Genomic DNA, 10,734 nt, shown 5'->3' with positions numbered 1-10,734 from the left:
GAGAAATGCTGCAGTTGTTGACTTACTGGTTGTCATGGTGTCAGGGGCCAGCAGTTACTAATAAGCATGATCAGAGTGAGGCATAAAAGTGAAAGGAAAAAAATACAGCAGTTGGGTTCAGTCTTTTTGAAATTCTCAGGCACCAGTTTTTTGTTTATTTCTTATTTTCCTGTTTGGGTGTAACAAAAAAGGGCTTAATACTACTAGTTAGTTACCATTTATCTAATGTCAACTGTAGCCTCAGTACTTGCTCATTGCCTTATGTGGATTGCTTCATTTAGGACTTAGAGAAACCTAATGGGGTAAATGATTATTCCTGTCATTTTAACAATATGAACACTGAGGTTTAGAAAGGCCAAGTAACTTTCCAAAGATTATATAGTTAGTAAGTCATGGACATGGGATGGAACCAAGAAAATCTGAATCTAAAGTGTGCACTATGGACAACCAAACTTCAATCTGACGATTTGGCTTCTCCTCATTGGTGACTGGGAGGTGAGTTTCACAGAGAGGGAGGAGAGGTTGGTGTGGGAGGTGTCTGTCTGAGGTGACAGGGACTCAGTCTTTCTATATTGTGTGCATCATCTTTTCTATACGTGGTGCTGTGAGTGTCTACTGTCCTGCTAGTAAAACTCCCAGTCTCTTGTTCTTCCAGATTCTCAGTGTTTGTGGAACAGGTGAACATTTTTGGATGCTGATACTCAAGTGCTTGAATTAGTAGTACTTTGATGGACTGTAGAGGTGGCCAAGGAGAGACCTGGAAAGCAGACATGGTGTTCAGGGCGGGCGGGTCTCTGAGGAGCAGGCCTGGAAGCTGGCAAAGTGAAATGATCTGGATGATCTGGCAAAGCACAGGGACAAAGCAGTGGGTGACAGATGATGGAAATATGCCAGAAAGCCTGAAGACAGGGAGTGGCAACTGGGAGGGCTGAGCAGGCAAGAGCGGAGGAGCCCAGCCCTGTACTCAGATTCTGGGACTAGACTTCAGTTCCTAAGAGGCATTGTAAAGGCAGGTGAGCACCGCTGATAGAAGAACTGAACACTACTCCAGCTTGAACATTGGTCTACGGATCCTTAAATTCTCCTTGAATAGTAACAGAATTGGCCAAGAATTAGCTTAATCTTACAGCCGAGGGCTAATTGGTTCTAAATGTGGCAATGGAAACTTTGGGGATAGCATGCTTTGTTGTCCTCATGTTGAAAATGGAGACACAGATGACTTTGCCCAGAGAAGCATTTCTGCTGAGCAAAATGTGCCAGGAGGAGAGGTTAAATGCTAAAAGCAAAAATGTTATGACAGAAAAAAAATCCAACAGTTTGTGTTTTTGATTTTTTTTTTTTTTTGAGACGAAGTCTTACTCTGTCGCCCAGGCTGGAGTGCAGTGGCGTGATCTTGGCTCACTGCAACCTCTGCCTCCTGGGTTGCAGCAATTCTCCTGCCTCAGCCTTCTGAGTTGCTGGGATTACAGGTGTGCACCACCACACCTGGCTAATTTTTGTATTTTTCGTAGAGATAGGGTTTCGCCACTTTGGCCAGGCTGGTCTTGAACTCCTGACCTCAGGTGATCCACCCACCTCGGCCTCCCAAAGTGCTGGGATTACAGGCGTGAGCCACTATGCCCGGTCAATTTTTTTTTGAAAGGAATGACAAAGTCCTGGCAGGGACTGAAAAATAAGAGAGAGAGAGAGAGAGAGAGAGAGAGAGTGTGTGTGTGTGTGCAGGAGGATGTAAGGAACTGGGCAAGTGATTAGGAAGCTTTTCCTGAAAAGACAGCCTCCAAACCATTTGAAAGTGAGAACAGCAACAATAACTATGATTTAATAATCATTAACTCTTTTAAGTATGCTCAATGAATGCAGAAGATTAAATTATTTTAAGAGATTTGAAATTATTTCAACTTATTTGGCTGCTGTATATTTCATTTTGTGGCCTAGGGCAAATGACTATGCAAACTCCAGTTGTAGTTCTTTGAAAGGAAGTGGATAGTTGGACATTGATGACTGATCCTACGCTCTTTGGCTCACCATTAGAATTGTATCACCATGTGCTCTCTGCCCGGCTGTGGAGGGTGCTCCTTTAGCTTCTTATCAGAACCCTGTGGGAAAGATCCTGGATCAAACATTTCTGTTGTGGAGAAGATTCCATCAATAGTGCTTTTCATTTGTTCTTTATTTTACTTTTTTCTCAAGAAGATGGCCACACACAGAGAGAATCATACTTTTAATTCATAGAGGAACATTGCCATCTGGATGAAAGATTACATTCTGAAGTCTCAATAAATGAGTTTTATTTCGAACTTTACTTGTGACTCACTCTCTAAGATGCTTTTTCTACATCTGTGAAATGGAACAATTAATCTCCACCTGTGTCACAGTAGTGTTAGAAAAAATGTGTTACAAAATGCCTGCAGTATACTTCCAGCTTCTTTTGGAGGAGTATAAAATATTACCATTATATGGAACTGATAAATCTTAGTATACGAGTGTGAATTTTTATAGCATTACAGCATGATACATGGAGATGAAACTGACAAATTTAGGTTATCATATATACTGACATAGATTCTCTGGATAATAAAATAGTTTCCCGAAAGAAATTTTGAGTATCAAGAACAAAATAAAAATAAATATTTAAACACAGTATTCACAAATTCTTAAATATTCTTAGCATGAATACCCTAGATTAGTGTTTTCCAAACCATATTTATAATGCTATTTTTATTGTTTATTATAATAAATTGCATGAGAAATTAAAAGGTAGTCAATGAAGAATATGTTTGGTGCTCAAATAAGTTTGAGAAATGCTAGGTTGAATAAACAAAGTTCAACAGATTTCTGTCTGTGCATTTTGCTTCTCCAAAAGTGAAGAATGGTTTACAGCATTTCAAAACTACTTTGACAAGGGAATACAGTTGGGAAAAAGTTGTTATGGACCAGAAACAAATGTAAAAGCACTTATGTTTAAAATGACTGCTCAGTTTTTGGTTGCTTAAGTGTCCTTGGTAATTAGTAATACTGAGAATAAATTATCTTGCTACATTTGTATACTCGCTAAGTTAATTTAAAAATAATATATTAATATCTGTTAATAATTGTGAGATTTTTAACAGCCTGACTATATACATGAGGATACTGACTATATGATATATGATTCTATTCTTATATCCACAAATATTCTATATGTTTATATAAATTATATACATTCTATTTATACATACATATAAAATTATATGATTCTATTTATGATTAATATATGATTCTATTTATATAGATTATATATTGTATATATGCATATATGAAGAGGGTTTAATCCTATTGAGTTGTTTTCTGGGACTCGTTTCTGTCCATGTTCAAATTTATCCTTCCTTTTCTATGTGTTTATAAATTGTATAGAAACGGGAAGTAGAGGATTTTAGGGGAAGAAGCAATAAGTATTATTAATGGAAGCCTCATAAGTCATGCAGGTTATGTTAATTTCTTAGTTGTGAGGTATGAAAAAAATCACTTTTTGCTCCTTGAAATTAAAGAAAACTTTGTAAAAAGCCATGATATTCAAGGTTGTTTCACAACGTAATGATAGACTTGTCAAGGAACATCAAGATCCTAAAATATTCTGTCATTAGATGTTGTCTGTGTTTGGCAAGGGTTACGAAAGCTCTGGCTGGAGAAAAATGTTTTTGACTTGGCTCCTTGGAGACTTGCTGGTTGAAGTAGCTACGAAATTTAACAGCGCCCCCTGGAGGCTAGCATCGGAACTGTCACCGGCATAATTTCGTTATTGTTTTTAACTTTTCAGTTAAAAAACTTTTAACTTTTCAGTTAAAAAAGAAAGCAAGCGTTCTTTGGCTGTCTCTGTGCCGGATGCAGAGGGCACAACTGCTCTGTGGCACAGCCCTCTGTGATCTGCTGCCGCGTGAGGGTCCTGTCATCTTGTCTTCCCGTTGCTTCTTCCTTGAGGGCACCAGGGACACCACCAAAATGGTTTTAGCTGATGACTGTGTTGCTCCAGTCTCTTGGGTTGTGCACGGATTGTTTTGAATAGGATGAGAAAGCTCTTCTTCTCAAATGAACACTCTTTCTCTAATGAGAATGTGATCAACATTTAAAATCTCTCCCGGGGAAGGAACTGAGAAGGAAACATTTTTTCTTTTTTTTCCTCGGGAGTTTTGTGACTTACCTGCCAAGAACGTGAAGTGTGGGGGATACTCAGACATTTTACTCCAAAAGCCATTTCAGAAGGCCTGATTTTGGAAAAACATTTTCTATCTGACAGTTTGTGCTGCTTCTATCTTTTCATTTCCAGGTATGAAATGAGGTATGGTTTACATAAGTGCCACTGCTGCTCACTCCACACAGAGCTGTTAATAAGAATGAATTGTTATTTTTGGAAACAGTTTGGACTGTTTATCCAAAGGAGATAAATATTAAATAGTTTTTCGTCAAACATAATATGTATGTATTAAAGACAAGCATCATATATCGCAAAAAGAATATGAAGTAAAGAAAAAACAACCAAGGTTGTAAACGGAAATGATTTTTATTATTGGTTAGGTTTGTTTGGGATTTAGTGTTTTTGGGTCTTTCTCTGTTGCACAGGCTGGAGTGCAGTGGTGTGCTCACAGCTCACTGCAGCCTCGAACTCCTTGGCTCATGAGATCCTCCCACCTTAGTCTCCTGAGTAGCTAAGCACCGGTGTGCTCTACTATGCCTATTTTTAAATTTTTTTTCTTTTTTGTGGAGACGAGAGTCTTGCTATGTTGCCCAGGCTGGTCTTGAATTTCTAGCATCAAGCATAGATCTTTTTAATGATAGCCTTCTTCTCTGAGTGTCATAGGCATGATGCATGGAGTGTTTGCATGTGGGACAGAGTCCTGGCTCTGTCACTTTCAGTCCAGTGACCTTGAACAAGTTGTTTGTGCTCTCTGTTATCTGTAAAAGAGGAATAAAATGATCCGTCCAGTCCACATTTTAGAATTCACATTGTGTTAAAGTCATATGTACTCAGAATACAGTTAAGGACCAAACCACTGTGTGTTTGTGGTGTTGTTATTTTTCTAATGCTTTGTGTAGTGTGGAAACTGACTTGCTTTCTGGTGTCTTTGGCAACAGCAGTAAGTAGCAGAACAGTGAAAAAGGAGCATTTATGCTGTTCTCCAGCAGCATAAATGAGGATGCAGGCAATTTGGAGCCGTGTCCCACAGCAAATTGTCTTTGCTGATGAAGGAAGAATTTGCACCTGGCAAGAGAAACGGACAGGGGGACTATTTTAAAGACCCTTCAGACAACATTACTAGAGAGTAACACTTTATTTGAGCTGTACAGATGAACGGAGTTAAATCCATACCTGAGGAGCTATTGGTGGCAGAGTACTGTACAGGCATTTATCTTAAGATGAGTTCGGCATGGGGCTGGAGTGGGGCTGGTGGCCTGGGGGATGTCAGAGAGCACTGGTGAGCAGTAAATTGATGATGGATTGGGAAGCATGCCGGGTTGAGGAGCATCCTGATAGAACCAGTCTCTCCTTTTGCCCCCCAAATACAAGTCTGCAAGTGATCAAAAGTGGGCTATATTTAAATAATTGGCAAACAAAAATTGTAAAGTTTTTGCATTGAAAGGTCAGTGCTGGTAAGATAAAGTGTCTTGTAAATTAAGATTTTAAGAAATGCATTAAAATGTTTTACAATTACTTTCTGAGATTTCTGTATATCACACTAAAATTTTTTATATCATGTTAATCAAAGTTATTGACCTGGTAAGAAAATAAATCCTTGTCTTTAGACAAAGCCTCTTTGGACTTACAGAACAAATAAAGGCAAGAATATTTAAAAAATAGCACCAAACAACCAGATTTCATTGTCTATACTGACTATCCAGTGATGCTGCTTAAGTGAGACACAGTTCTTAGCTGTTGGCTAAGCAGGGATTTAATTTAATTTGATAAGAAATAGGCAGTTAAAGCAGTTGATTTCTTCCTTGTCTGGCAACTGCTTTATATTTGCCCACATTTTATAAAAGAATTTTGTGCTACTGGCAGTGTGAGGAGCTTGGCACAGTCTTTAGTACATATTAAGCTCTCAATACATGGTCATTAGCAATATTATTAATTATAAGTATTCGGTGTCATCATCAGTGCATGTAAGTCCAAGTGGAAGGGCAAGGGGAGCTGGCTTTACGGACAACTAGATCCAGCATATCAAACATGATCTTTCTAATTTCTGCCTCTGCTTGGCAACTTCATTCTCTCCTGACAGCTGCTTCTCCGCTCAGCTGGGGACATGGCAGCAGCGGCTCTGTCTTCTCACCTTTGTTGTAACCAGACAGATAAAGACACAATTCTCCATCAGCTCAGACAGAAAAGAACCCTGATTGGTCTGGTGCAGCTCATGTGCTCACATTTTGGACCAATTACCAATCAGTTTCATTGCAACATTTTGTAAGTTGTAAAGACACATGAGAATACATGGTGTTATAATTGTTAACATCATTATTGTTTCTATTATCTCTCGCTTCTGTAACTGGCTCACTGCTACTTCAAAATTTGGTACAGATGTGGCCTTTCCAAGAGACTTCTTTTCACCTCCTCAGAACGGCAGGTGTAGCCCTTCTTTGTGTTCCACGATACTTGGTGCTTTCCCTTGTCCTTGCATTTATTGTGCTAGGTTCAGCCCTCGACTCTGAGCTCTTTGGGGGAAGAAGATGCTTCTTCATCTATAAAATAATAATTTTGTCAATAAATATTTATTAAGTGTGCTAGAAGACAAATTTTTGTGACAGAGACACACAATTAATTATTAAGTATTATTGGGTACTTAATAAATATTTATTGACAAAATTATCATTTTCCAGATGAAGCATTGAACTAAATTCATACTGAACCAAGGATGCCCCTTGGAAGTTATTATTTAAAATAAATCCATTAACAGGGTCTGTTACCCTGTAATTTGCTTCTGCCAATCCTATGACTATATACTAACTGCACTGAGGCAAAATTATCTGAAGATCATAGCCAGAGTTAATGTTAGTTGAACACTTACTATGTGTTGGACTCCGTTCTAAGCACTTTACATGTTTTAACATACACAGTCTTTGTGAGAGTGGGTTGTTACTATTATTATTCTCATTTTACAGAGAGGGAAATGAGGCACAGAGAAATTAAGTAACATGCTTAGGGGCACCCAGCTAATACATACATGACGGGAATGGATTTCAAATGCAATTAATCTGGTTTGAGAGCCTAGACTCTGAATTACAGGCTGCTAGTGTGTAATGTTTCCTGAAATGAATTTTAATCATATAATATCCACACAGACACACCTTTTTGCTGGTAGTAAGGGAGCAAACTCTCTAATTCTTTCTTCTCTACTTTGAACTGATCTCAATCACTCACATCAGCACCACCACCACCAATATTAAAAGAAACCTGCTAAGCTAGCCTATTAAGTGTAGGATACAGTGCTAGGTACAGGAACAAGAGGTTCATGACATATCCTTTGCCTTCAAAGAGCTTAAGCCTGGGCGTGGTGGCTCACACCTGTAATCCCAGCACTTTGGGAGGCCGAGGCAGGCAGATCACCTGAGGTCAGGAGTTGGAGACCAGCCTGGCCAACATGGTGAAACCCCGTCTCTATTAAAAATACAAAAATTAGCTGGGTGTGGTGGCAGGCACCTGTAATCCCAGCTACTGGGGAGGCTGAGGCAGGAGAATCACTTGAACCCGGGAGGCAGAGGTTGCAGTGAGCCAAGATCACACCACTGTACTCCAGCCTGGGGACAAGAGTGAGACTTCATCTCAAAAAAATAACAAAGCTTAAAATCCTGGTAGAAATATGGCCCATATACATAGGAAGATAAATACCTTTCTGGATAGTCTGTGCTAAGCACAAAATGAAATACAGACAATAAAGTGTTTGGGAGTGGTTACAGTATTTTAAAAAGTGGCAGAAAAATCTGGATTGAAACCCGTGAGATGAGGCACACTCCAGTAGACTGTCAATTCCTCAAAGATCATGGCAATGTCTGAGTAATCTCAGGATAAACACAGTGTCTGCTGCTGTGCAGGGCAGACCCTCGTCTGTGTTGTGAAGGGAATTGGATCCTAGCTGTGTTACTTACAGCATGCCAGCTACCTTCTCTGTGCTGCAGTTGACTCATCTTCCTATTCTTGCTGTGTTAGTTATGAAGTTAACAAGCTAATCTTGTGAAAGTTGGTGGCAGAGTTCTTAGCACCCAACACTGGGTGCCCTCACTAAGTGTCTAGTACCAATCTAGGAGCTCAGGAAGGGGACATAGGCAGGGGCTAATTCCAATGGCTTTGTAAAGTCATCCTGTGGGCATTTGGAGAGGATACCCTAGGGCTTTTCTTCGGAAGCTGCGATATGCTATACTCAAGTGTGGTGTCTCTAGTGACAAACTTCTCCGTGGGGAGGCTTGCTGTTGCAGTTGCTGACTCAGCTGGTTGTTGGAGGGCCCTGGAGATGTAAGCTGCTGGGATGAACCCAGATTTACACTCAAAACAAGGCACCATAAGTCAGCTGCCAGTTCTTCACACTTCTCCAGACTGAGCAAAGCATTGCATTGAAAAGTTGGCCCACAAAACATTTCTGGTGAATCCCAACTGGTTCATAATTTGTATATGCGACTGAAACTATGAACATTTCACGTTCTCTTACATTCTGTTCTCGCAGGCTCTTGCGATCTGTTTTTGCTTTTTCTCACATTGTTGAGGTTATGACACCCATTTTTTGTTTTTTGTTTTTTTTCTGCACGAGGTCCTCTTCTCATAGGCATCCATGGGAGTCTGGAGTTATGATTAGTGATGGGAAACAGACTTGTGTCTTTCACTCTCTTGCCACTCCGTGGGGTGGCAGCAGGAGGGAGGCATGCTTTCTCTTTGTGGGCTGGAGCCCCCTGGGTGATAATTTTAGAACACGGACCTTACCCTCCCACCATGTTTCATGGTCAAGTTCGCTGATTCTGGAGAAGTCTCTCCTGGTGTATCTGGAATATGAAGTGACCCAAAGGACCTTTATCTTCATGTTTCTGTTGAAGCACACAACCTCATTTCTACTCTATGCTCAGCAGACTCACTATCTTTTCTGCCTCCTCTGCTGCTTGTGTTACGGATAGGAGATAAGATTGGAGAGGAGGAAGAGTCAGTTATGAGTCTCTGACAACAGGGCTGCCACTGCCAAATTGCGTTGAACCATTTTAGGTTTTATCTTCTGGGAAGCACCATTGCATCATAGTCAAACATGAAGGCCAGGAAGCCCAAGAAGTGTGGGTTTCAGTTCCATCTCCATTTATTAGCCACACTTTTGTGCCTCAGTTTTCTTATACACAAGATGAGGCTGGTAATCTGGTCAAACTTTCAGGATAAGAATTATAAACATTTAAGAAACCCAGGAAACCGTCCGGCACATAGAAAGCATTGATATGACTGAGTGATAGCACTGAGTCAGTAAAACCTAGATAGAAGTTGGAAGATAGAGCACAGTGTTCTTGTATCTGCTGAGCAGATGGGTAAAGATATTGGGTAAGAATTCAGTGTGGTGGCTGTTGGAAAGTCATTACTGGGTCTTCTTGGTCCAGCCATTCCCTTTGGTCTCTGTCTTTGACCTGGACCACCATGTTACCTCCATCATTCTTGAAGGACACACCTGAAGCCTCACCATTGTAACAGACTTATCATCAGGAATTAATAAGGTGCAGGGAATTACTGACAACCTCTGAAACACTGCAAAAGGCACTGCCCCCTCTCCGTTGGAATCTTGAAATATGAAGAAGGGAAAGGAGGCATTTGAATGACATTTTAAAGAAAATCTATTTTGCATCTGTAGATTGCAGTCTCCTAGAGGGTGGAGATTGGGCCTTGGGGCCCTGGGCTGCCCTATTTGTGGAGTGGTTGGCATGTTTTGTAGGCACACAGCATGAGGATGGTGGATTAAATTGGAGCCGTAACTGTGTCCACATCCTCTTCCATTGTCAAGCCTAGATCTAAGTGTGCATCGATTCATTGACCTGACCTCACCCATCAGTGATGAATGTTCAGAAGGTTTTGGTTCTCCTGCTTCCATTATAGGATTAACATCTCTCAGAGAGCACTGGCTAGGTTGGCAGACTGTGACACAAATCACAGTCATGGCATCTTGGTGGGTTCTAGCATCTATTACTTGAAAGAGGGATGAAAACTAAGTAAAATATGTAAATACTGAAATCATAGCCATCTTCCCGAGAGGTGAAAACTTTCGATGGGTTTCCTGCAGGGAGGGACTGACCTAAGTGTGGAAGCACTCTAACACAATACTTGTATGCTGAATCAGAACAGACTGAAATCTTGGAGTTAACACACTGCCATTTTTAGAAATACAACATCATTACAGACCAAGTTCCTCTGGTTTGAGTGGTGGGCTCATTATCTTATCCCTTCCACATTTCGTTATTATTATTTTTTTGAGACGGAGTCTCGCTCTGTCACCTAGGCTGGAGTGCAGTGGTATGATCTTGGCTCACTGCATCCTCCCTCTCCTGGGTTCAAGCTATTCTCCTGCCTCAGCCTCCCGAATAGCTGGGATTACAGGTGTGCACCAACACACTTGGCTAATTTTTTGTATTTTTAGTAGAGATGGGGTTTTACCATGTTGGCCAGGCTGGTCTCGAACTCCTGACCTCAGGTGATCCACCTGCCTTGGGCTCCCGAAGTGCTGGAATTACAGGTGTGAGCCACTGCGCCTGGCT

At 40.7% G+C, this 10,734-nt stretch overlaps 1 long non-coding RNA gene across 1 annotated transcript in view; it reads left to right on the top strand.

Moving 5' to 3' along the window:
• The first annotated feature begins 3,277 nt into the window (after window positions 1–3,277).
• The window catches only part of LOC110741782, a 56,080-nt gene continuing 48,623 nt past the window's right edge, over window positions 3,278–10,734 (top strand). The window contains exon 1 of the long non-coding RNA XR_002518636.2: window positions 3,278–4,303. This is a non-coding gene — a long non-coding RNA (uncharacterized LOC110741782). The remainder of the gene's footprint in view (window positions 4,304–10,734) is intronic.

The sequence above is a fragment of the Papio anubis genome, chromosome 19, assembly GCF_008728515.1.
Source record: "Papio anubis isolate 15944 chromosome 19, Panubis1.0, whole genome shotgun sequence".
Lineage (NCBI taxonomy): Eukaryota > Metazoa > Chordata > Mammalia > Primates > Cercopithecidae > Papio > Papio anubis.
The sequence above is the reverse complement of the archived record's forward strand: the minus strand, read 5'-3'. Positions and strand labels throughout refer to the sequence as shown.